A 22,544-nucleotide genomic window follows, 5' to 3' on the forward strand; every position below is an offset into this window, starting at 1 on the left:
GTTATTCCCCAACCTGTGGCAGTTGATCAGATGTAGCAAAGGCTTCTGGGCCACATTAACTCCATTCTGGGAAGCAGGCCTCACAAGCAATATTCGTCACATCACACAAGAAGCACGTTCTTCATCTGTTCCCTTGACCCTGACTAATCTCTTGAGTCCAGGGAACGTCTCCAGCCTCTGGGAAACTCCAGACACTGCGGGAGGCAATGTACCCTTTTAACCCTGGGAAAGTATAAACTTCGCTTTATTAAGTAGATCTGAGGACATTTTAGAAACCTACCTTCTCTGCATCCCAAAACATGCTCTTCAGCCTAGGGCAGATGTTGTTTTAATTAAAACACGTGTAATTTCAATTAGTATTTTAAGAAGAAATCTGATTTTTCCAGACAGGGTGATTTATGAGAACATTCTCTGCTGCCTCACATTAGTAATTTGGTTTCAAAAGCCAGATCCTAGCAAAAGGAGAGCTCTGCGCTTCAGCCAAACATTTACATCTTCAGATTTTGTACCCTAACCCCCAGGACCCAGTCTCCCAAAGGCTGCTTCTCTTTCCTGTGAAACCATGACTTCTCTGTTAATGAAGTTTGGACTCTCATTGGAGAATGTTGGTGACTGGGTCTGGAAGATAAGAATGCCTTGGCAGGGTAGTTATAAATAAATCAAAGAGTCAAAAATTATTTTATTAGGTGGGAATTTAATGGCTCATCCCTTGGAAATGTTTCACATAGGTAAAAAGCAAAAATGAGAATTTTTATAGTTGCTTCCAATTCAGCTTAAAGGCTTCAGAGAAGAGGAGAGAGAGAGAAAGGGGGCAGGGTTTTGTGTTGACTAGGCACGCGTTTAATGGCTAGCCAAACAATTTGAACAAAATGCTTAGCGAAGAGGCTGTGTGGGAAATGAAACGTGAACTGTCCCCTGTCCCCATCCTGGCTGCCACCTACACGCAGTCTGGATCATGTGGGGAGCACATTTTCCTCTCTTGTTTTTTTCTTAAAAGATTTATTTATTTTTTTATATGTAAGTATGCTGTAGCTGTCTTCAGATACTCCAAAAGAGGGCATCAGATCTTGTTACAGATGGTTGAGAGCCACCATATGGTTGCTGGGATTTGAACTCGGGACCATCAGAATAGTCAGTGCTTTTAACCACTGAGCTAAGTTTTCCTCTCCAATGCCAGAAATAATGTTGTACAAAGACTTTAAAATTTTTAAGATGAGTATTCTTTTGGCCACCAGAGCTTCTGTTTCTTATTTCCCCTGCTTGATCTTGAGGAATGACCAAGCAGGTGAGTACATTTATCATTAACCAGTCAAAAGGAGTAAAATGTTGCCAAGTAGCTGCCTAAGTCATAGTTTAAGAAGGACCTGCTTTCCAGAGAAATGGTCCTGGGCCAGATGACTGACCTGCTGCTAAACTGAACTCTTGGAGGAGACAATGATGTGTCTCCATCTAAACTCTACTGAGAGATAGACTCCACTCTTTACTATAGCAATATGAAATAGCTTCTACATAGCTTCTACGATTCTGATCCTAAGTCCAGTGTGTCAAGAAGAAACAGATCATTATTTTCATGCTGCCATAAAGGAGCCAGTGGGACAATTAGTAACAGGCACGGTAAGGCAGCAGCTAGGGCAGCTCCCAGGAGCCCATCTGAAGCTCTCCTGAAAACTCTTGCACAGACTTCTGGTGTACAGAAGGGTTTTCATCTCTCACACCATGGGAAGTCCATGATCTTTTACTGTGTGACAGAAATGCCTTTCTCTTGTTGGTAATAAAATTACTTATTCAATTTTGTATAGCATGCCTTAAATCAGTATTAGGTAGAACTATTAACTTTGAAGAGTACAACAATTCAGAACACAAAAGGAGCTTCCTAATGTACATCTATCCTCTGAACCACGGAGAGTATTGCCCTTACCATCATTTGATAAAGATTTGGGACAGAATGACATGGGATGAAGAGGACAGAAGCCACTGTAGGATTGCTGATTTTAAGCAGGAAAGAGTAGTATTGCAGGTCCCGGCATTAGGGGGTATCCTGTGCTCAAGACGAATGAAAAGATAAAAATCCCAGTGGTCCTCACCTTGAGACTTGAGCAGTTTAATTTGCTTGTCAGAAATAAAAGTTATAGCCATGGAATGGGAAGGAGTGGTATTAAATTTTTAATTACGTTCACAGACAAATGTACCCAGTGCCTGTGTGAGTCAGGTCATTTAAAAAGTGACCTTATTACTTTTAAATGTTAGGAACCCAATAGTTTTAACTCTCAGCCACCAGTCAAGTTCCCTCTTCACATTCTAATTCAAACCCTGGTGTTCTCTCTCTCTCTCTCTCTCTCTCTCTCTCTCTCTCTCTCTCTCTCTCTCTGCCTGCTGCCATTTTCCCAGTGAAGAATGCATTGAAATGAAGATTTTTTTTCCTGCCTTTTCCTTCACTCCAAGGGGTAAATCTTTAAATCCTAGAAAAGAATTTAGAAATAGGCAAAATTAGTGTAAATATGACCAGTTAACTTTATAGTAGGCAGCATAAAATATATGCATTCAAGGTAACGGCTGTATGCATGAATGACTTATCATTAAAAGTATGAACTTGCCAAAGAATAAGATATAAAAAAGTAATAGGGAGCAAACGTCATCACAATGATATCTTCAAAGTACTCAAAGCTGGTAGGCAGGGGAAACATTCCAGACCCCAGTTGGGGACAAGTATATATTCTGACATATTTCCTAAGTACCTCCCACCTACGGTCATATACATACGGTGCAGTTGAGTCAAACAAATTTGTTTAGGGTCTTGTTATTTTATATAAATGGTAGACTCTGGCATCTCAGGCAGAATCTATCCTTGGGCAAGTGGCTTACAAGTTAGAGGTATTTTTGTTTTATAGATGGCTTAGGCACGGTAATTAAAACCTAAAACATAACTTTGGCCCTCCCAATTACCACGAATTTGTCTGGAATGACTCTTCTTACATTGGGGTTTCATTTCTTCATTCTGCACATATTGTTATGGTATGCCAGCTATGTTGTGTTAAACTCAAGAAGAATGAAGACTGAAGTGTGGACACTATGCCCCTCCTTAGAATTGGGAACAAAACACCCATGGAAGGAGTTACAGAGACAAAGTTTGGAGCTGAGATGAAAGGATGGACCATGTAGAGACTGCCATATCCAGGGATCCACCCCATAATCAGCATCCAAACGCTGACACCATTGCATACACTAGCAAGATTTTATCGAAAGGACCCAGATGTAGCTGTCTCTTGTGAGACTATGCCGGGGCCTAGCAAACACAGAAGTGGATGCTCACAGTCAGCTAATGGATGGATCACAGGGCTCCCAATGGAGGAGCTAGAGAAAGTAGCCAAGGAGCTAAAGGGATCTGCAACCCTATAGGTAGAACAACATTATGAACTAACCAGTACCCCTGAGCTCTTGACTCTAGCTGCATATGTATCAAAAGATGGCCTAGGCGGCCATCACTGGAAAGAGAGGCCCATTGGACACGCAAACTTTATAGGCCCCAGTACAGGGGAACGCCAGGGCCAAAAAGGGGGAGTAGGTGGGTAGGGGAGTGGGGGTGGGTGGGTATGGGGGACTTTTGATATAGCATTGGAAATGTAAATGAGCTAAATACCTAATAAAAAATGGAAAACAAAAACAAAAACAAACAAAAAAAAGAATACAATAGACTGAATTACATAACTCCTTCAGTAGAGAATACCCCATTTCTTCAATTAGGTTGCTAAGTAGGGGACTGGGTTAATATTTAACCTTCAGTAGTACGTAAAAGAGGGCTGTTGCAAGGTTCCAGAGATTTCTACACACTCCAAAGCCCTGCCCAGCACTGACTTTCTGGACCTTTCTCATCCTCAACGTTCTTTTTTCTTCCGCTCTCCTCTGGTAGGTGAAATTTAGTTGCAGCCTCAGAACCGGGCACCCCCTCCATTTCTGCCTTCAGTAACATTGTTTCTACTGTGTGGTTCAAGATAACATTGTTTCTGCTGTGAGGCTCATTAGCTCGCACCCTTCCTGCCCACTGGGCACACCCCCTTATCTGTTTCCACTCACCTGGTTCCCATTTGACTCCTGTATTTCAGGTATTTCTCTAATTGCTCCTTCGCCTCTTCTCTATCCCGTCCAACCTGTCTTCAGGGATACTTCCAGGTGCTTCTCTTTCACAAACTGCCTGCAAGAAAGCCAACTTTTCCCAACTTTGAACTCTTTCCTGACTATTTACACACACTCTGAATGTAAAGCATGCCAGGATGCTATGAACAATATTTCTATGTAAATCAAGAGTCCTGAGGTCATCCCCTCATCTGAGATACTTACTCAATTTTTAAGATATAACAATGAAGGTTTTTGGTTTTACCTTTTACACTTCCTTTGAATGCACGGACACTGCCTAAAGTTATGTGACACGACATTGGCTGTACAAGTTTGAGTCATTTTATCTTCAAGCATATGAACTCCATTACAGCACACAGAGCATCTTCCTCACTTGCTGCCACACCCCCAACACAGAGCACCTAGGGGTACCTACAACACCTGAACACACAGGGACTTGTAGTCATAATATTTTGATTTCACAAACTGAGCTTTTATTGACAATGTAGATTTTTCAAATTATTTTCAGAATAATTTATAATAATAATTTAATTATTATTGTTAATAATATTAATATTATTATAATATTGTATATATTATATAAATTTAATAATAATAAATATAATTATTATATTTAATAATAATAATAATTTGGGGTTATAACCTCTATAGTAGCTTCTTTCACAGCTGAGCACTGCTGAGCTTCACCCCCTCTCTGACTTTGAGCATCAGTCCCCTTTAAAATACAACTATAAGCTGGGCAGTGGTGGCACACACCTTTAATCCCAGCACTTGGGAGGCAGAGGCAGGTTGATTTCTGAGTTCAAGGCCAGCCTGGTCTACAGAGTGAGTTCTAGGACAGCCAGGACTGCACAGAGAAACCCTGTCTCAAAAAACCAAAAAAATAAAAATAAAATAAAATACAACTATAGACCTGACCTCACTATGTGAGCCAGGTCAGAACAGCAGCACCCTTTATAGGATGAGGCTCCTAACCTTAGATGAACCCTATGATCTGAGCCCACACCTAGAGACCTCAGAAGTTAGCACATATTTTAAGATTCTCTGAATACTTCTAAATATCCAAGGCTGAGAATTACTAATTTATAGCTTGTAAAACCCGTTATAGACCAAAACATCTTCTGGAAAACTGTCTTCTTCCAATTTTGAAATATTTTTAATGAATACATTTTAAAACTTGGTTTCCTCTGACACATACATTTGATCAGAAAAGGCAATAAAAGAAAGTATTTAAATTAAACTTATATATACTTCCCCCTTTTTATTATTGTTTATATAGGATAATTATTTGTAACTGAACTGTCGATATCAGCCGATTGCTACTGATGACAGTATTCCTAGACTTTAATGCATTTCACAAATGCACATGTATATTTCTGTGTGTGTGTGTGTGTGTGTGTGTCCAGTAGGAATATCAAGAGAACATCAGCCCTTGTTCTAGATAGTCTTTGATAATGCATATAATATATGATGATACTGTGATTCACTTTAGTTTAGCAAAGGACTCTGACTTATCTTTCCACTTAATGGAGTGTCTTGTCCTTGTAATGTTTTGCCAGCAAAACACACTCGGACAACCAGATCCTTCTACGGCAAAGCTTTATTGCTTACTTCTCAGGAAGACCCTGAACCCGGAAAATGGAGCTGCTTAAATACCCCTCTGTGTGACGTGTAAGCTCCTGATTAACTGCTCACTATCAGCCCAGATGACGCCACGGGACAGGCAAGGGCACAAGGAATGGAAAAATACCCTAGCACATGCGCAGACTATTTGTTTACCAGTTAGAACACTGGATATCAGCACCATCTTGTAATGGCGATTGCAAGGGCGGCTCCTCACAGGAGTGCCTCCTCTTTGGAGGCAAGTTTAATCAGGGATGGGGAAGACCTGCTGGGAATACTGAGCTCAGACGTAAGGCTGAGGGCCAGGAGCAGGAGTGGGGATGCTGCAGACACAGTCTCTTGCAGAAAGTGGCCTGTGCACCTCTTTCTGTAGACCTCAAGCTTCCCTGGATGATTTACCGTAGTTAATGGTCTATATTAATAAATGCTGCTATTTACAGTATATTGACACACAAATGTCTGTTCAGTACAGACATGGGCTTTTTAGAAAGTATTTTCCAGCCTTCAATTACTGAACCAGCAGATGTGAAGACTCACAAATGTAGATGGGCAACTGTTGGTCATTCTTTATCTGCTCCTCTGTCATCCCAGAATTACTCTCTCTCCCTCTCCCCTCCCCATCCCCCTCCCCACCCCCTCCCTCTTCATACAGAGGAGATGCAGAGAAGTGTGTGCTTTGTAAATCTTTAGAATGGTTTTGGTATGGGTTTTTACACTATCCTCCATCTTGTCTCCTTCCCATAACCTCAGTGGTCACAGGTATCCTGTGAAGAACATCTCTGGGCTTCAGTGTGGAGACTTCCTCAGATTCTAGGCAAGGCTAATTGGTTCTCTTGAAGATCAAACCTTCCCTTTGGGACAGTTGCTAGTCTACTAAAGAATGACAAAAAGTTAGGCAAAGTCAAGGAGTAATTATTTTGCCTGGATTGGCTATTTCTAGGTGGCACTGAACATTCCAGAGTTACAAGGTGTGTGCTACCTTCTATGACAGATCATTTACACACATACAACACACACACACACTAAAAGAAAAAAGTAAAACAAGAACAAAATGGAACTGGTTCTTGGGGAAGAAGAGATAGTAAATTGGAAACAGGGAAGATTTGAGATAAATGCTGGCAAATGTTGCTTTAATAAAGAAGGAAGTATATTGTTCCTAATCATATTCATGGCAGAAACTAAGGAAGTTATTTTCCCATGAAGCCAAAGACTAGAATTAAGTAAAAAACATTTGAATTACACGGCAGAGGGGGCCTCCTCTGAATCAATATTCCATGCTGCAAGCCTTGCTTCTCTGGCGTGAACAGTAACTGTCTCTGAGTAAGAAACTGTGCACACAGAGCCTACTTTTAGTCCACCATTAATGCAGAGTGCAGCGAGCCTCCCTTCAGTACATCTATGTCCCCAAGTGTGTGTGTGTGTGTGGGGGGGGGGGGTTCATCCATAGCAGTGCAGCACAGGAGGAAGAACACAGAGGGGAGAGAGCTTTGGCTTTCCCCCACGTTGGCTTAAGGCAGCACTTCTGAGCTAGCCACTTTGTCATGTTCCTGCATGGCTCCCCAAGGGACTCCAACTCTGATAGGCTTCACGCAGGCATGGAGTGGAGAGTTTAGGAGTTTTGGAAGCAGAGAGAGATTTTGGAGAATGTTACCGCTGGTTTTTGGCAGTGTGAACCTGGGAGAGTGGAGCTTAAACATGAGGCGGACTAAAGGCTCACGCAACAGCACTCTTTATTCGGTACATCAGTTTATATTCTGAGGGTTATGCAAAGGCATATGAACAAAGTTCACTGGAGTCCAAGCTGTATAGTCACAAGGGCAAGGTCGCGTGACTTTGAGCTATATGTAGTCCTGAAGACAACTCACACTCAGAAACATCATTCTGAATAATAATGGGTGAGGTGTTGGGTAAGACGAAGTAAACACGCTCTCATTCGGCACACGCAGGAGGACATTTCAAGAACAACTGACTTTTTGGAGAGGCAGAAATTACAAGACGTTTGCCTCATTTCCTTGAAGTTATCTCACAAGTTCTGAAAACTTCTCCTCACAGTTTCATTGCTGGGCTGTGTTCTGACAGGAGAGCAGAGGGGGAACAAGAGACAGGCAGTGTCAACTGACACCTGCTCTTTACTCTGAGTTACAAGCTCCCAGGGTCTCCCGAAGGCAGCTAAGCAGCTTGTTTGAACTGAATGAACGAATCACAGACTTAACAAGGGAATCCACCTAGGAAGAGTGTGACTGAATGGACCCAGACCCAAGCGTTTGCTAAAACCGTCACTTGCCCTTAAGCATCCTGCAGAACTTACAGGAGGGAATATTTTGTGTGACAAAGAGTATTTTAAATTTTCGGTCATGGAGCCGACATAGCTGGCTAGACCCAACCCAGCTCACAAGCCTTGTACTTGTGGTAGAACAGATGAACCCTTGCTGTAAGGGGCACAGACACAGAAGATTGGGGAAGGAAAGGACCAGGGAGGGCGTGCAGTTATCTATTAGGGTGACACCCACCTGAAAACTCCTCTCCCTTCCCCTGAGTGCTCACCTCTCAGCCCCAGCCTGGGATCAGCTCTGTTGGCCCTAAATTCCCAGAGTCAGCACAGTCTCTATTTGTTCCTCGGTCCCTCTGGGATCTGAGTGACCAGATTTCAGTCATTGGTCAGTTCCTCTCCAACTCCAAAGACACATGGGATCCCTTACTTTAAACACACAAAGGCTGGGGCTCAAACAATTAACTAAGAAGCAGCACCATCGTGGGGCTCAGAATGAGATCATGTCTTAGGGAAGAGGAGAGATGGGTCAGAACTAGAAGGACTTGGGGGAAGGGAAGGATGTGATCACAATAGGTTTAAAACGTGTTTGTGAATGATTAAAAAAAAAAAAAGAAAAAAAAGAAAGAAGGAAAGAAATAAGAGAGAGCACATCCCGCCTTTTCCTGTTCTTTTTAGAGTATCTGTGTGGTATTCTAAAAATAAAACTGATGTATTTATTTATTTATTTTTATTGAAAATAGACTTTTTTCTTTTTTTTCTTTTTTTTAAATTTTTTATTAGATATTCTCTTCATTTACATTTCAAAGGTTATCCCCTTTCCTAGTTTCCTCAGTATATTCTTATAGTTTCCCCTCCGTCAACTCCTCCTAGATTCTCCCAACCTCCCCACCCACTCAAATCCAGACTTTTTCTTTCTTTCTCTATAGAAAACAAACAGGCAGCTAAATAGGAAGAAAATAAAATAAAAACAAATCATAATAATAAAAACACAACAAAAATAGAACTAAAGAAAAGCACAAAACCTTACACACACACACACACAGAGAGAGAGAGAGAGAGAGAGAAACCCACAAAAAAAACACAGTATCAGAAATCATAATGTATAAGCAAAAGATCTAAGGTGAGAGGAGAAAGTACCTAGACAAAGCATTATGTGACAGAAAATGCCAAAATACCATGGAGTTTGTTGGCTGTCTACTACATCTACATACATCTACATACAGTCTGCATGCCAGTGCATTAATGTGTGCTGCTGTCATCTTGACAATATGTACCAAGTCATTAATGGGATTCAGCTTATTAGCTCTCCACATCATCATTTCACTTCCTTGGAAATTGGCCCCTTTCACAGATCCCCTCTCTAAATTTTGCCAACTCATGAGGGATTTTTTTTTCTTCAAAGGCTCTTTATTGATCATTCCTTCCATTAAAAAATCAAATTAAAATTTCATTTTGGATATTTCTCATGGTATCAGACTTAAACAATCAATGTCTTAATTGTTATTACCTTACCTGTTACAGTAGATATTAGCAGAGTATGGTTCATCACAGCAATATGCATGTCATAAATTTTAATTAAAATTAAATATAAAAGTAATATTGTATTGGAAACACATTCCTTGAATAGATGGACTGTTTTTCCTCAATCAATTTATATATTCAAAACCGAACACTTCTTCCTGCTTGAATGAACAGAGTTCACTATCGTTCTGTTTTCTTTATTGTTTTGCTTTGATTCATAGATTTAAGAAGCAGTCTTCATGTGTCTAACGTTAAGGTTGGCAAAGCCCTTCCCTGTGGCAGTACCACATCATTCTTTGAACTTCCTTTGCTTTTTATTTCAAAAGTCTCATTACAGTCTATCATTGCAATCCCTTTTCAATTACCTATTAATGGGCAACTTGATTTACTCTCATTTTGATGTTGTTGAAGTTAAAGGACTGGAAAATTCTACGCTAGAAAACATTGGTGATCCATCCTTAGATGCTGTTCCTTGCAGGCTAAATGTGGGCCTCTTCGATTTACCTTAGTTTCATCACACAAGATATGGACCATCCTGGAACAGAAAGAGCAGGTTTGTCAAAGGAAGGAAGAATCGTGAAGAACACACCGGGTGGTTTCTAGTCAGTGGTCTTTCTGCTAACAGTGCATAGGGAAACTAAGACTCTGACGTGGGCTCTCTAAACCCCCAAAGACCCTCCAAACAAATTGCATGAGACCCCAGGGTCCATGGACTCCATTTACAAAGCACTGTCCCAAAACAAGCAGACCTGGCAGAATGTAGCTATGACCCTTTGTTTCCACAGCCCAAGGTCAACTTTGAGAAACTGTGCCGCTCAGGGGCATGAGGCCTGATTTTCCAAAGCCATTTCTCTGAGTGCCTTGAGTCCTCAGAGGGAACACACTGTAAAGAAAATATAGCCGCCACGTGAGTGTAGACCACAGGGCGAGATTTAAGAGCTGCATTTTAAGTTAATAAGTCTACAGGATAGGTTTTATGCTAGATCATCATTTCTTATCTACACATAGAGAGTCGTTATTGGGAAAAGGGGGATAGTATTTAAAACTTTCTGGAGACCAATTAGATATAAAGGGAAGTCTGGCTTTCTGAATACAAGTGCCACAGTCCAGTTCTTAGGCCATAAAAGTCTAATGAGACTGTTTAACGTAATTGTCATGGTCCTGTAATAAAAACAGTTAACTGTTGTGAGTTTAGTGCCATGTCATTTTCTTCTTGACTCCTGACTTACAAGAAATGGAATTCATTTATTCTTTCTGTGCATCAGTCAGCATTTAGCATGAAGTATTCTGGCTCACTGAGCCATGGTCTACTGTTTCAGCCAGTCCTCCAAGCAAGCAAACAGTATTTACTTTCTAGTATAAATATGCTAAAATACAATTATAAAGATTATAAAGAGGTTATAAAGGAGAAAGATTATAAAGGAGAAAGGACATTCAGTGTAGCGCTCACGAAAAGACTCTTGGATGGGAGCTAATCGTAGAAACACCTTCAAGATCTGTGCAAGCCAGGGAGCACCAGATACCACGCCCGTGGTGGCATTCAGCAGGAAGAGGGGCGTGCCTTATAGCTGGCAACTGAACAAGGAAAGTTTGAGGGCTGGCGCTGTGCACCATGCCGGGGTAAGGAACTGGATTGCTCCTCTAGCTACGGAGACCCAGCCCAGCCTAGGGTGACATCAGAGTGTTTCCTGGGTGTGGATTGGATTCTCAGCTGTATGGAAGGAGCAGGGTCTGGAAGGCTTGACTGCAGAGTCAGGAAGGAGACCTCATGCCCTGGTCCAGGGCTATAGGAGAAGAACACCTGGGAAAGGAAATTGTACGGTGGAACCAACGAGATGGGCTGATGGACAGAGAGCAAACTGCTCTGGATGGGAAGAGGACAGGGGAGAGAATGGGTTAGTAGAAGCAAAAGTTCAATTTCGACCTGAAAGTTTGAGGTATCTATTAGACATGAAAAGGAAGCGGATGAAGAAAGGAACCTGAAAAATATGGATTTGTAGATCAAGACTGATGCTTATGCGTCCTTTGTAAGGTTTTAAAAAGTTTAATTATGATAGTTCCCTAAGTACAGAAACAAATCTCAAGGGAGCTTCATCTTAATATAAAATGCCCAGCGCTCTGGAGTCATGGGTCAGTGATTAAGAGCACTGGTTGTTCTTGCAGATGGCTGGGTTATGTTGCTCACCATCATCTGTGACTCCAGTTCCAGAGGATCTGATGACCTCCTCGGTGTTCCATGGTGCCAGGCATACACATGGTGTGAGCATACATACAGGCAAAACACCCATGTGCGTATAATAAAATAATTAAAAATGAAACTGAATGAAAAAAATAAATAAATTGCCCAGCCACAGGTAGACAGGCATTCTGTAGCTCATTCACCAGAGATGTGTTTCTTAAAACTGTTTCCTTTCTCACTCTTAACTTAAAAAGACGGTCGCGTTGGTCCTCATGAAACCTATGAGTCCACATATGTTGACATAATTTCAACATGACCTGTAGGTTAGATTGTGAAATGTTTTTGGAAGTCAACATCTTTATTTAATCATGAGCTCATGGATGCAGTCCCCAAGACCTAGCTTCTTTACCATCCCTGGAGAAGCCAATCAGCCAACAGGGCTAGGCAGTCCGGGTCTCCCACACGTGCCTGCACTCACTTGTCGGCTATTATTTTACTTCCCTGTGTTCATTATTCCAGAGGGCCATATTTTACTGTGAAATTCCATCTGTCGTGTATGTGTGAGCAGTTACCCTTCATCTTTTCACTTTTGTGGACTGGATGGATACATATAGAAAGGACCGGTGGTCTAGTCATTCTGTCTTACTCAGTTTTTTTTGTGGGGCAGGAATTACTTTTGGAGCCTCTATATAAAGTGTCGGGTTATTTATCTACGGGATGTATTATAATGAATACAAATGGGAGTGTGTCTTGACTAGTGGCTCCAACAGTGCGGAGGAGGACTGCCTTATCTCCTCCATCCAGTGCACTGGCTGTGAATAAGCTCCTGTTTCTCAGCTGAGTGCAAAGCTTGGTGGGAGACTTTGACAAACATTTACACGTGAGAAGAGCCTGTGGTGAAGCAGGTGCCTCTGGGATGGATAAATCTAATTGATGGAGGATGGTAAGAGGCATTTTGTAGTCAAGGTCACTTTATCTTTCAGGAAAAGGAAACCGTGTAATCCCTGTTCTGATTTTAGGTAAGGTTCAACACCCTCTATATAGTTGTATGTATATGCATCATACATACATGCATGCATACATGCATACATACATACATACAAGAGCTAAATCAGTTTTCCATAATACTCTTTTCTCACAAATTTAGTGTTCCACTACTTCATTTGAATTTTAGTTGACTCTCTCTATATACACATGTATGTGTGTGTCTTTGTATGCCACAGTAGTTTTTAATATAATTTTATCCAAAGTCATTTTCAGAGATGTATGTGAATAGGAATGAGAACACAGAATAGCACATCATGTTGGCTCTGCCTTCTAATTTCCAAGAGAACTTTTACATGTTTGTTTATAACCAAGACTCAACTCTGTAGTACTAATGATCCCTAATGTACACCTTCAAACTGTTTCTGCTCATTTCACTGTTACTGTTTCCCTGATACTTAGTCCTGATCAGAACACCCCAGGATGTCACTCTTAGATGAAAGAATGCTATTGGCAAAGACGTGATTTCTAGGATTTGAACCTTAGGTATCTAAAGTTATAGATCACAGATCGACATCACTATGATGTAGCACAAGACAGGATTCAACATGCTATAGTTAGTAAAAGAAAAAACATTCAGTTTGTAATCGCTTGCCTTCAGAAACTTCTAGAAGTTTCTGGTATATGCCCTGGTCAACCTGAGAGCTCCTGAGTCTCCTTCAGTGGCCCTGGGCATCTGTCTGTGTAAGATGTCACTCATGCCTAGTCCAGGCTGAGCATCAGGTGCTGGCATATGACTCAGATCAGCCTTCCTTTTCAGAAGGACGCTGCTCCTTTCTCTCTTGTGGGGATACTATCTTTTGAGCCCTAACTTAGTGCTTACAAAGGTTTTTCAGACCTTAGAGAGAGGAAACTTGAGCAAGTATCATTGAGATTATGCCACAAACTCATGTGTTTAAAACACTTAACCAATTAGAATGACAGTTGTGTCATTGTTACACACAAGAATAAAATTTAAATGTCTTTTGGGTTCACTTAAGTTCATCTACTCTATATTGCATTGTAATATTTTATTAGTAATCATATTAATTCAGTTGGTGAACATTAACTGAGTGATTTCTGTATTTAAGACATCAGGCTAGGTTCTGTGATTCAATGCCCATTATCTATTTTGATTCTCAATTCAAAAGAAGAATTGCTAACTAGTACAGAAATGTGAAGTATTTATTCTCAGAAGTAAAAACTGTTGCTCAAACATCTCATTTTAATTCAGGCATATACTTAGTTAAGTATCAGTGGTAGACAACATCTGCACTGCACCTGTGTGGCCCGGAGTCGTAGTGTGTTACAGTTACACACAAGGATCAGTTAGAGCTCTGTATTCAGGAGTGAGTGTGTCTGAGAACCCTCGCTATCATGTCTGCTTTGACCATGAAGCAGACATTTTACTAAAGGCTGGATGCCAACTGAAACCAAACTTGGCACTACAGGTTGCCCTTCCCTCATCTCAACACACAGATGTCCAAACACGAGCCAACCTTGTATGATCACATAGCCTGGGCAATATCTGCTGGGGTTCTGCCTTTCCCAGAGCAAGCTCAGATGTAGGCTGGGTATACGCTAGCCCCTGCTTCAGCCCACCTACATTTTTCTTTGTCTGAAACCACTTAGCACAGCATAGCCAAGTGCAGCTGCCTCTATAGCAACTCCAGCTACCATAAGCATACCATAAGCTACCATAAGCAGTTTGTGACCAGGGACATCCAGCATAGATAGGGCACCCAGGGCACCCAGTTCTGAACTTTCATGAACCCATTAAGTCCCTGATTGCTATACACAATGTTCTGTATTGAGGAATCAAGTTACTTGCCTTGTGGAAGGAAGGCCAGGTGGAGTGATAATATCAGGTTTCCATGAAGGGGCAAGTTTTATTCTCAGTCATGTAATAAGAAAGTCACTGAACAACTGGGGACAGATTTAACAGGGAAAGGGGGAGGTAGGGCTTCATCCAGTGAAAGTGGAAGAACTCAGAGGTAGTACAGGGACAGTATCTCACCCCAGTGTTGAGGGTCAGTCTCCTTCTTGCCACTAGAGAGGATTTGTATGCGTTTAATTTTCAGAAAGCTCTGCCTTCAAGGAGGAGGCTGCTTGTAAGAATATCTTTGTATTGTTCTAAGGGTCTATTCAGGATCTTGGCAGAAGCAATTAGGTGGGCTTCCCTTTTCACATTATTCACTCCATCATCTCTGATGCCTCCCCCTCCTCCAAGCTCCATTTCTTTATCAAGTTTAGAGGGCAAAGAAGTGAAGCATGTCTTGCCAGACTTCAGGCAAGCCTATATGTGGCAGGGAGGGATGAGGGTCTTAGTGTTGCCGGGCTCTTTGCTAACACAAAGCTGAATTTGTTGTGAACTAGACTGTGGCAAAGGACAGTACCCAAGGACTGGGTATTGAGAGGGGAGAGCTTAGCATGGCAAGGCAGAGATTGAGAATCTGAAGCTTGGTTACAAGGCAGACCTTTCAATTCTGGGACTGGCCGGAATTCAGGGTTGGTAAAAGCAGGAATTGACAGTCTTAGGATACAAGCTTATCCTTTGATGCATTCGGTTAAAGCATTGGCGGGTCTTTCCAACAACCTGCTGTATGGAACAACCAAGCTATTTGCCTGGGTCAGAATCTCTTGGAATAGCAAGTCATGCTAATGATGATAACTGAATAGTGTTAGTGAGGAGAATCAGACTTGCATGTAAATTCGTTGTGAAGTCCTGTGTACCTGAGCAGTGAGGAAGCGAAGTTGGCGATGCAAGAGAAATTGGGGTCCTCTTTGGGGCTCATGGTCTCATTAATGAAAGAACTCAGGAACAGACTCAAAAACACAAAGACAGTAAGTACTATAGATTTTTTTCTTTTTAATGCAGGCAAGGCATACGACCTCAGCAGCCTTGGGGAGGACATTAGTGGTGAGAGGAAAAACAGCCATGCCATTTAAGCTGGCATAGACCTGCAGCCACACAGCAAGTAGGGAGGCTCTAGAGAAAGTATAAACAGCCCAAAATGTTGGGAGGAAAGCACGCTTAAAAGAGAGAACCAAGATAAGGGGGGTTGGAAATTCTGAGAAAGAAAAAAAATGACTAATTATTCTGCCTAGGTCTTTGGCATGGTTCAAAGCTAGCCCATTTTGTCATGGTGGTCCATTACCCAAAGCCAAACCTAATCAGGCCGGCTGAAACATTAGGTGTCCACCTAGACCAAACGTTCTGTTTTCTTGACCACGAGTCCGTCTGCTCTAATCATGAGAGGTTCTTAGTTTCAGTTCTCTGCAGTCTGGATGGAGGCTTACATCTCAAAACTGATAGATAGCCTGATGAAACTGAAAAGAAAGAAACCTGCAGGTAGATTCTCTGGTCTCGAGGAGTGGTTTGTTTGGGTGGAGAATGAACGTTAATCCGTTTGAAACCCTACTTGCCTGTTTATATCACTGAGATGCATTTTTGAAAAATGCTTTGGGAGTTCACAATAGAGCAGGCATGGAGGGATAACCGTGCTTATTCATGTACAGCTTTGGGGCCAGCAAGATGGTTGAGAGGGTAAAGGTGCTCCCAGCCCAAGCCTTTGGACCTGAGTTAGATCCCCCAAACCCACACGTAAGTGGAAGGACAGAGCTGATTTCATACTTGCCCCTGATGTCAGTGTGCATGCAGACACACACCTTCTAAAAATAAATAAAAATTTTAATACACAGATCTAAGTCACAGATAAACGGCAAGCAACAGCTAGGGTTTTTAAATTGCATTTAAAAGCTGAGTTTTAGCTACTCTATAATACAAGTTCTGAGCTTCACCCCATAAAAGTAGATATTTGTCATCTGAATGAGTTCAAAGCAACAAAATTTCAGCCTGTCAATGGGTATTGGTGGAGTGGAAAAATAATTGTTATCCCTTCTTGAAGTTCAAGATGAGCGGACACTGCAGGATCTGTAGCTTTAAAATGCTGGGGAAAGTGGGAAATAACCCAGCTCTCAGAACTTGCAGATGTATCTGGTTCCTGGAGGAACACCGTCACACACTGTACACATCAGTATCCAGTGGCTGTATTAGCCTCTCCCTGGCACCTAAGATCTGTAGACACATCAGTAGATGTTACAAGTACACAAGACTGAGCAGTGACTCAATGTGGTTCAAGTTCTTGTCAGTGAAGGCAAGGGCTTCATCAACTCATCTGTCATTCCTATCCAATCAGTAAAATTAACCAGGAAGCCACACATGACTTCATCATGGATAGATTCCATAGATACCTGTCCCTCATCCAACGATTCTAACCAACTTCAGGTAACCCTTCAGGTGCTGTTCTTTTAGAGGAACCAACTGGCACTCTGGTCATTGAGAAAACGTGCTCTGTACTAGAGATGGCAATAGCATTTCATTAGGAGTCCTTTGGAGACCTGTGAGGAGGAAATCCATGAGACACTTTGGGCAGTTTACAGAAGAAGGTATATATGGATAAGGTATAAACTTCTACCAAAGAAAGGCAAAAGTCATGGGCTGTGAACTCACTGTGGCAGGGAAGCCAGATACCATCATCTGTACTTGCCAGGCATCTAAAGATAGAGACACAGTAGCTATTCTAATGCATGTGTGTGCCTGTGCAAGTGGGTGTGTGTGTGTGCCTCTGTGTGTGTGTGTGTGTGTGTGTGTGTGTGTGTGTGTGCCTGTGCAACTGCATGTATGTATGTGTGTGCCTGTGCAAGTGAGTGTGTGTGTGCCTATGCACATGGTTGTGTTTGTGTGTGTATGTGTCCCTATGCAATTATGTGTGTGTGTGTGTGCCTATGCAAGTGTGTGTGTTTGTGTGTGTGTATTGTGCTTGTGCGTGTGTGTGTGTGTTTGGGAGAGGGGGCCTTTGTGTGCCCTGATTGGAGACTGAGAGCCCAGGGAAGCTGACACCACACAGTGTTCTTTATAAGTGCTGAAGACTATGCATTTGGCTTTTTTTTCCCCAATTCTAAATTGGACTCAAACACAAAAATTAGAGAAGCTGTCAGCCACTGACTCTTGGTCATTTGCATCCAGTTATTAATAGAAGTTCTGAATGGTGCCTAGAGATAGCATTCTGGTTTCCTGCAAGACTGAGTTTTAGCAGACCAGCTTCCAAGGTCATTTATTATAGATAAGATTCTGTTTCCTTGGCTAGGTGGCTGTAGACTGTGGGTCGATTTTCTGTTTTACTTCAAAATCTAGCTATTGTCCATTTATAGGTTTATTCTTTCAGAGGAGAGAGAGAGAGAGAGAGAGTGCAGATCTCCCACCCTGGGAGCTGCATTTGAAGAAAACACGGCTCTTATTCTAACATATCTTAAATTAATGTTAGTTACAGTTGTAACAAATAAAACGTAGGTGTTTTGAAACAGATTAGGCACTTGCTGTGTCTCCCCTCTTGTGTTCTGTGTAAAGGTCCTGTCTGTAGAAGTAGAGAGGAATCTTAAAGGAGAGAATGGTGAAGGTACAGGAACTAGCCGAATCAGTGAAAACATCTAACACAGCCTGAGGTCTCTGTCGGCTGGCTTTCTGAGTCCAGCCTTGGTGGACACTTTGGAGTGAGTTTCTTGTGGGAAAGTGTTCATGATCTCTTGGTTCGTAGCTACAATCCAGTAAGCCCAAGAAGATGCACAGGGTGGCTTAAAGGAAGGAAAGAGTGCTTCAAGCTTTGTAAGGAGAAATGGACTACACGCTCCAAAGTCCAGGGCTGTAAAATACATCCAAGAATTCTGTGCCATAAACTAGTTTTTAAAATGACTTTTAAGAATATGCGTAGAGATGAAGCACATTATTCAATTTCCATGACTCTTCCAATAAGCGTTACTGGGCCCTACCACGAACCCAAGGCTAGCAATGTCTCCCTTGGGAGTCCTTACTCCTTACCTGTAATGCCACAGAGAACACAGCATATATCCTCACTATGACAAATTGAGTGTAGCATATAGTTTAAAGGGAATGACAACAAAGAGCTATTAATGGTAAAGTGTATTTCTCTTATGGAAAAGGCATGTTTTATGTTAGTTTTATAAAATTGCTACAAAATCTGGTTATTTATTGAAGTTATACTGTGCAGCAAAGGGCAGAGTCATGTACCTGTAGAGTGGACAGTAATTACAAATTTGATGGAATTTCAGAAATCCTTGCAGATGAGGGACACACACACACACACACACACACACACCTACAGTGTAGGGGACGCTGCATGAGCAGGGAGCTCAGGGCTTGCCAGTATCTCAGGGAGCCAGTGAAGAATTCTCGCAGTGTAGTTGACAAGTTCGTTCCCCAGGTTCAGTTTCCCTGCATGGTGTCTGTCCCAGTGCATGCTTACACACTTATTTTCCTGCACAGCATCTGTGCCAGTGCATACTTCCACACTCATTTCCCTACACAGCTTCTGCTCCAGGCATGCTTACACACTCATTTTCCTACACAGCTTCTGCTCCAGGCATGCTTACACACTCATTTTCCTCTCTGAAGGTGTTCTCCCATGGCTGCACTCTGCAGACAAGTGAGAAGGAATTGACAAGCAATTTGTATTATGTCAGTTACAGCAAATCACATCTCCTGTCTGCCCCTATAATCACACCAAAGCTTCCGCAAACCCACAAGCTATGAAGTGCCTGGAGCTTATGATGTTACCGAGCCAGGGAGAGGAATACAGAGTAGACACCAGGACACTGTAGCTCTGTGACTTTCAGAATTGCCTGCCACCTATTGAGAAGTTGCCTGGTTCCACCTCTGACATTCTGAAACCATTGCTCCTAACAGGCAGCAGTTTGATTCTCTTGGGACACATTTAATAATACCTAGAAATAGGTTTTGTCACAGTGGTATAAACCAGCAGTAGAAGTTAGGTATGCGTAGGATAGTCCTCACTACCTAAATGTGAGTAGCACTAAGCATCTTAGACTGACTATCAACACTAGGGATCTTAAACATCTCCTAAAAAGCCTTGAAAACCAGCAAATGGCATCTTTTCCCCGAAAGTCCTTCTTGTGTTTAAAGGAGACATAGATTATGTCCACATAAAACTGAAAATAGCAACTAGAAAATCCACCGGACCTACTGTGTGATCCAGCCAGATAACACATCTGAACACATCCCTCATCTAATTGCCTAAATGGCTTTATTCTCAACAGGTAATATGGGAGCAGTACTAGGAGGACTGAGGTGGGGAAGACTGACCACAAGAAGGGGCTCTAGAAATACTCATGTGGCTGTTAGAAATGTCTTACTGTGTGGTTCCCACTGGCTTCATAGGCAACACACGGTATACTAACAAATACATGTATGCAGGAATCCTTTTAGAAAAAAAAAAAAACAACATAGTGTGTACCAGTGGATGTCTCACTGACGAAAGCACCTTTAGCACAAGCATAAAGGACCAGAATTCAGATCCCCTGAACCCAGGAAACACTGGGTGAACATGGAGGCTTAGTTGTAAAATGGAGGCAGAGATTCTTTCAGAGCAATCTGGCTGGGAAAAACCGTCCATGTTGGTGAGCCCTACGGTTGACTGGAAGACCATAAATTAATGATAAGGTGAAAGAGTGAAGGAGGACGAGCCAGACATCAGCCTTTGGCCTCTATGCATACTCTTATTCCACACCCCTACCCTGCACACACATGTGATCCGCATACATACAGCCACACGTGCACACACGCACATGCACTCATGAAGAAACTACAAACAACACAGCACACATCATAACGTTAAATCTGAACTAACATTCCAGACCACTTAAAACATCTGAAGAAGGTGCATGCTCATATGTGACCTCATATGCATCCTGCATGTGTGGTGTGTATGGTGTATGTGTGTGTGTGTGTGTGTGTGTGTGTGTGTGTGTGTGTGTATGTGCGTGTCTGTATGTGTGTGTGTATGTGTGTGTCTGTATGTGTGTGTGTATGTGTGTGTGTGTATGTGTGTGTGTATGTGTGTGTCTGTATGTGTGTGTGTATGTGTGTGTGTGTATGTGTGTGTGTATGTGTGTGTGTGTATGTGTGTGTGTGTATGTGTGTGTGTGTATATGTGTGTGTGTGCATGTGTGTATGTGTGTGTGTGTGTGTGTGTGTATGTGTGTGTGTGCATGTGTGTATGTGTGTGTGTGTGTGTGTGTGTGTGTGTGTGTGTGTGTGTGTGTGTGTATTCTGAGGAGCAGGTGGCCAGCCTTTTCCTATAACACTTCCCCATGGACAGAAGAAGGCAGGCGCTGGCAGTTCCTTCAGCTTCTGTGAAGCAGTAGAGCCCTGCTCCAAGTAATCTTTTAATTTCCAGAATGAAGACCATAAGCACACGTGCATTTCCTTGATAAAAGCACAGCTTCGCAGAGGTATTTGCAATAATTAAACCTACATAATTAACCCCTTCAAGATTCCCAGGGGAAGCAACATGGAGAGCAGTCACCTGGGTTAAAAGCTAAACTCCTTTTCTAGCTGCATGGACTTTATGTGACTAGGGAAGGCTTTCTGCAGGCACAGAGGTGGGCTCTCTGTCTCGCCTGGCTGTGCTTGGATAACACCAGGGATCCCACAGCTTATGCTTCCCAGTGCACTAGGACAGGAGAGCACAAGGATGCTGGTCATCCGGCAGCCGATGGGCTTGCTGAGGCGTCCTCATTTGCGTGGAACTGCCGATGTTTCGTTTTGTCTCCAGCAGTAACCTTAGTTCAGTGGTGTGCATGCCATACAAGGAAATCTCAAACGCCTGCAGTGAGGAATGACAAATCACACGGAATCACCTGTGAGAGTGGTTGTATGTACACGGGTGTCAAAGCAAAATGCAGGCAACCATTACATCGTGGTCTCCAGCTCAGAGTTTCTGCTCTGAACATGTACTTAACCCTCAGTATTGACCCAGACATTTACTTGCTAGGGCTGCCATAGGGAGCAGGCACTAACTGGGTGGGTTAAAAATAGATATTTTCTGTTTGTGAGTGTGACCTTATATATGTAAAATGGAATTTTTGAAGATAGAAACAAGAGTCTTGAGATGAGACCATTGTGAAGAACTCACATGGGCGCTAAGTCCAAAAATGAGAGGCCTCCTGAGACATAGAGGAAGGAAGCAAAGTACTTAGAGGAGAAGGCCGTGCAAAGACACTGATGCAATGCAGCCTCCCTCTGGAAAAGCTGCCAGACTCTAGCTAGAGTTGAAGAAATGTTCTTCTGTGGATGTCAGGGGCATACAGCTCTCCCTCTATCTTGGTTTCTGACTCAAAGCTCCCAGAAGGGTGAAATCTGTGTCTGACTTTGAAACACTAACCTGCTCAAGTCATTTGATGAAACAGTCACAGGAAACCAATGCAGAAGGAATGGAAGAGCCCCGTGCACAGTGTCCCTGTGTCTCAGGATCTGCTCATCTGCCAACTGGAGCACTACCTTGGAGTCCCTCAGTCCTCTCCACCTCTGCGTTAGATAGTTTATCTGAACACAGCTGTTTGCTGCTGATCCTGCGAACAGCTTCCCAGGTGATAGTTTCCCTTCAGGCTTCATTCAGTATTCTGAACTCACCCACTTGGTATTTAGGAAAATACTTACCTCAGCTTGACCTTAGCAACTTGCCAGTCAACAGTTGTTTCCTAAACTTGACTTAACTAATAGAATTGTGTCAGGCCAATCAAATATCATTGAACCTTCTGACTTATAGATGTATTATCTGCCCACAATATGTACTCACTGATAAGTGGATATTAGCCAAGAAACTTAGGACACCCAAGATATAAGATATAATTTGCTAAAAACATTAAACCCAACAGAACGAAGACCAAAGTGTGGACACTTTGCCCCTTCTTAGAATA

The 22,544-nt window shown here is 42.3% G+C and overlaps 1 protein-coding gene and 2 long non-coding RNA genes across 8 annotated transcripts in view; 1 reads left to right on the forward strand and 2 right to left on the reverse strand.

Moving 5' to 3' along the window:
* Nucleotides 1-22,544, forward strand: part of Ctnnd2 (catenin (cadherin associated protein), delta 2) — an 856,811-nt gene that overhangs the window by 755,724 nt on the left and 78,543 nt on the right. The gene's annotated exons all lie outside the window — the stretch shown is intronic.
* Gm52177 lies at nt 675-4,609 on the reverse strand. Its single transcript, XR_003951490.1, has 2 exons — nt 4,072-4,609; nt 675-2,459 (listed from the first exon to the last, which is right to left on the reverse strand). It is a non-coding gene; the product is annotated as a predicted gene, 52177 (long non-coding RNA).
* Nucleotides 5,036-22,544, reverse strand: part of 9630009A06Rik — a 33,431-nt gene continuing 15,922 nt past the window's right edge. Inside the window, exon 3 of the long non-coding RNA XR_003951489.1 lies at nt 5,036-21,451. This is a non-coding gene — a long non-coding RNA (RIKEN cDNA 9630009A06 gene). The remainder of the gene's footprint in view (nt 21,452-22,544) is intronic.

This window comes from Mus musculus, chromosome 15 (assembly GCF_000001635.26).
Source record: "Mus musculus strain C57BL/6J chromosome 15, GRCm38.p6 C57BL/6J".
Taxonomy (NCBI): Eukaryota; Metazoa; Chordata; class Mammalia; order Rodentia; family Muridae; genus Mus; species Mus musculus.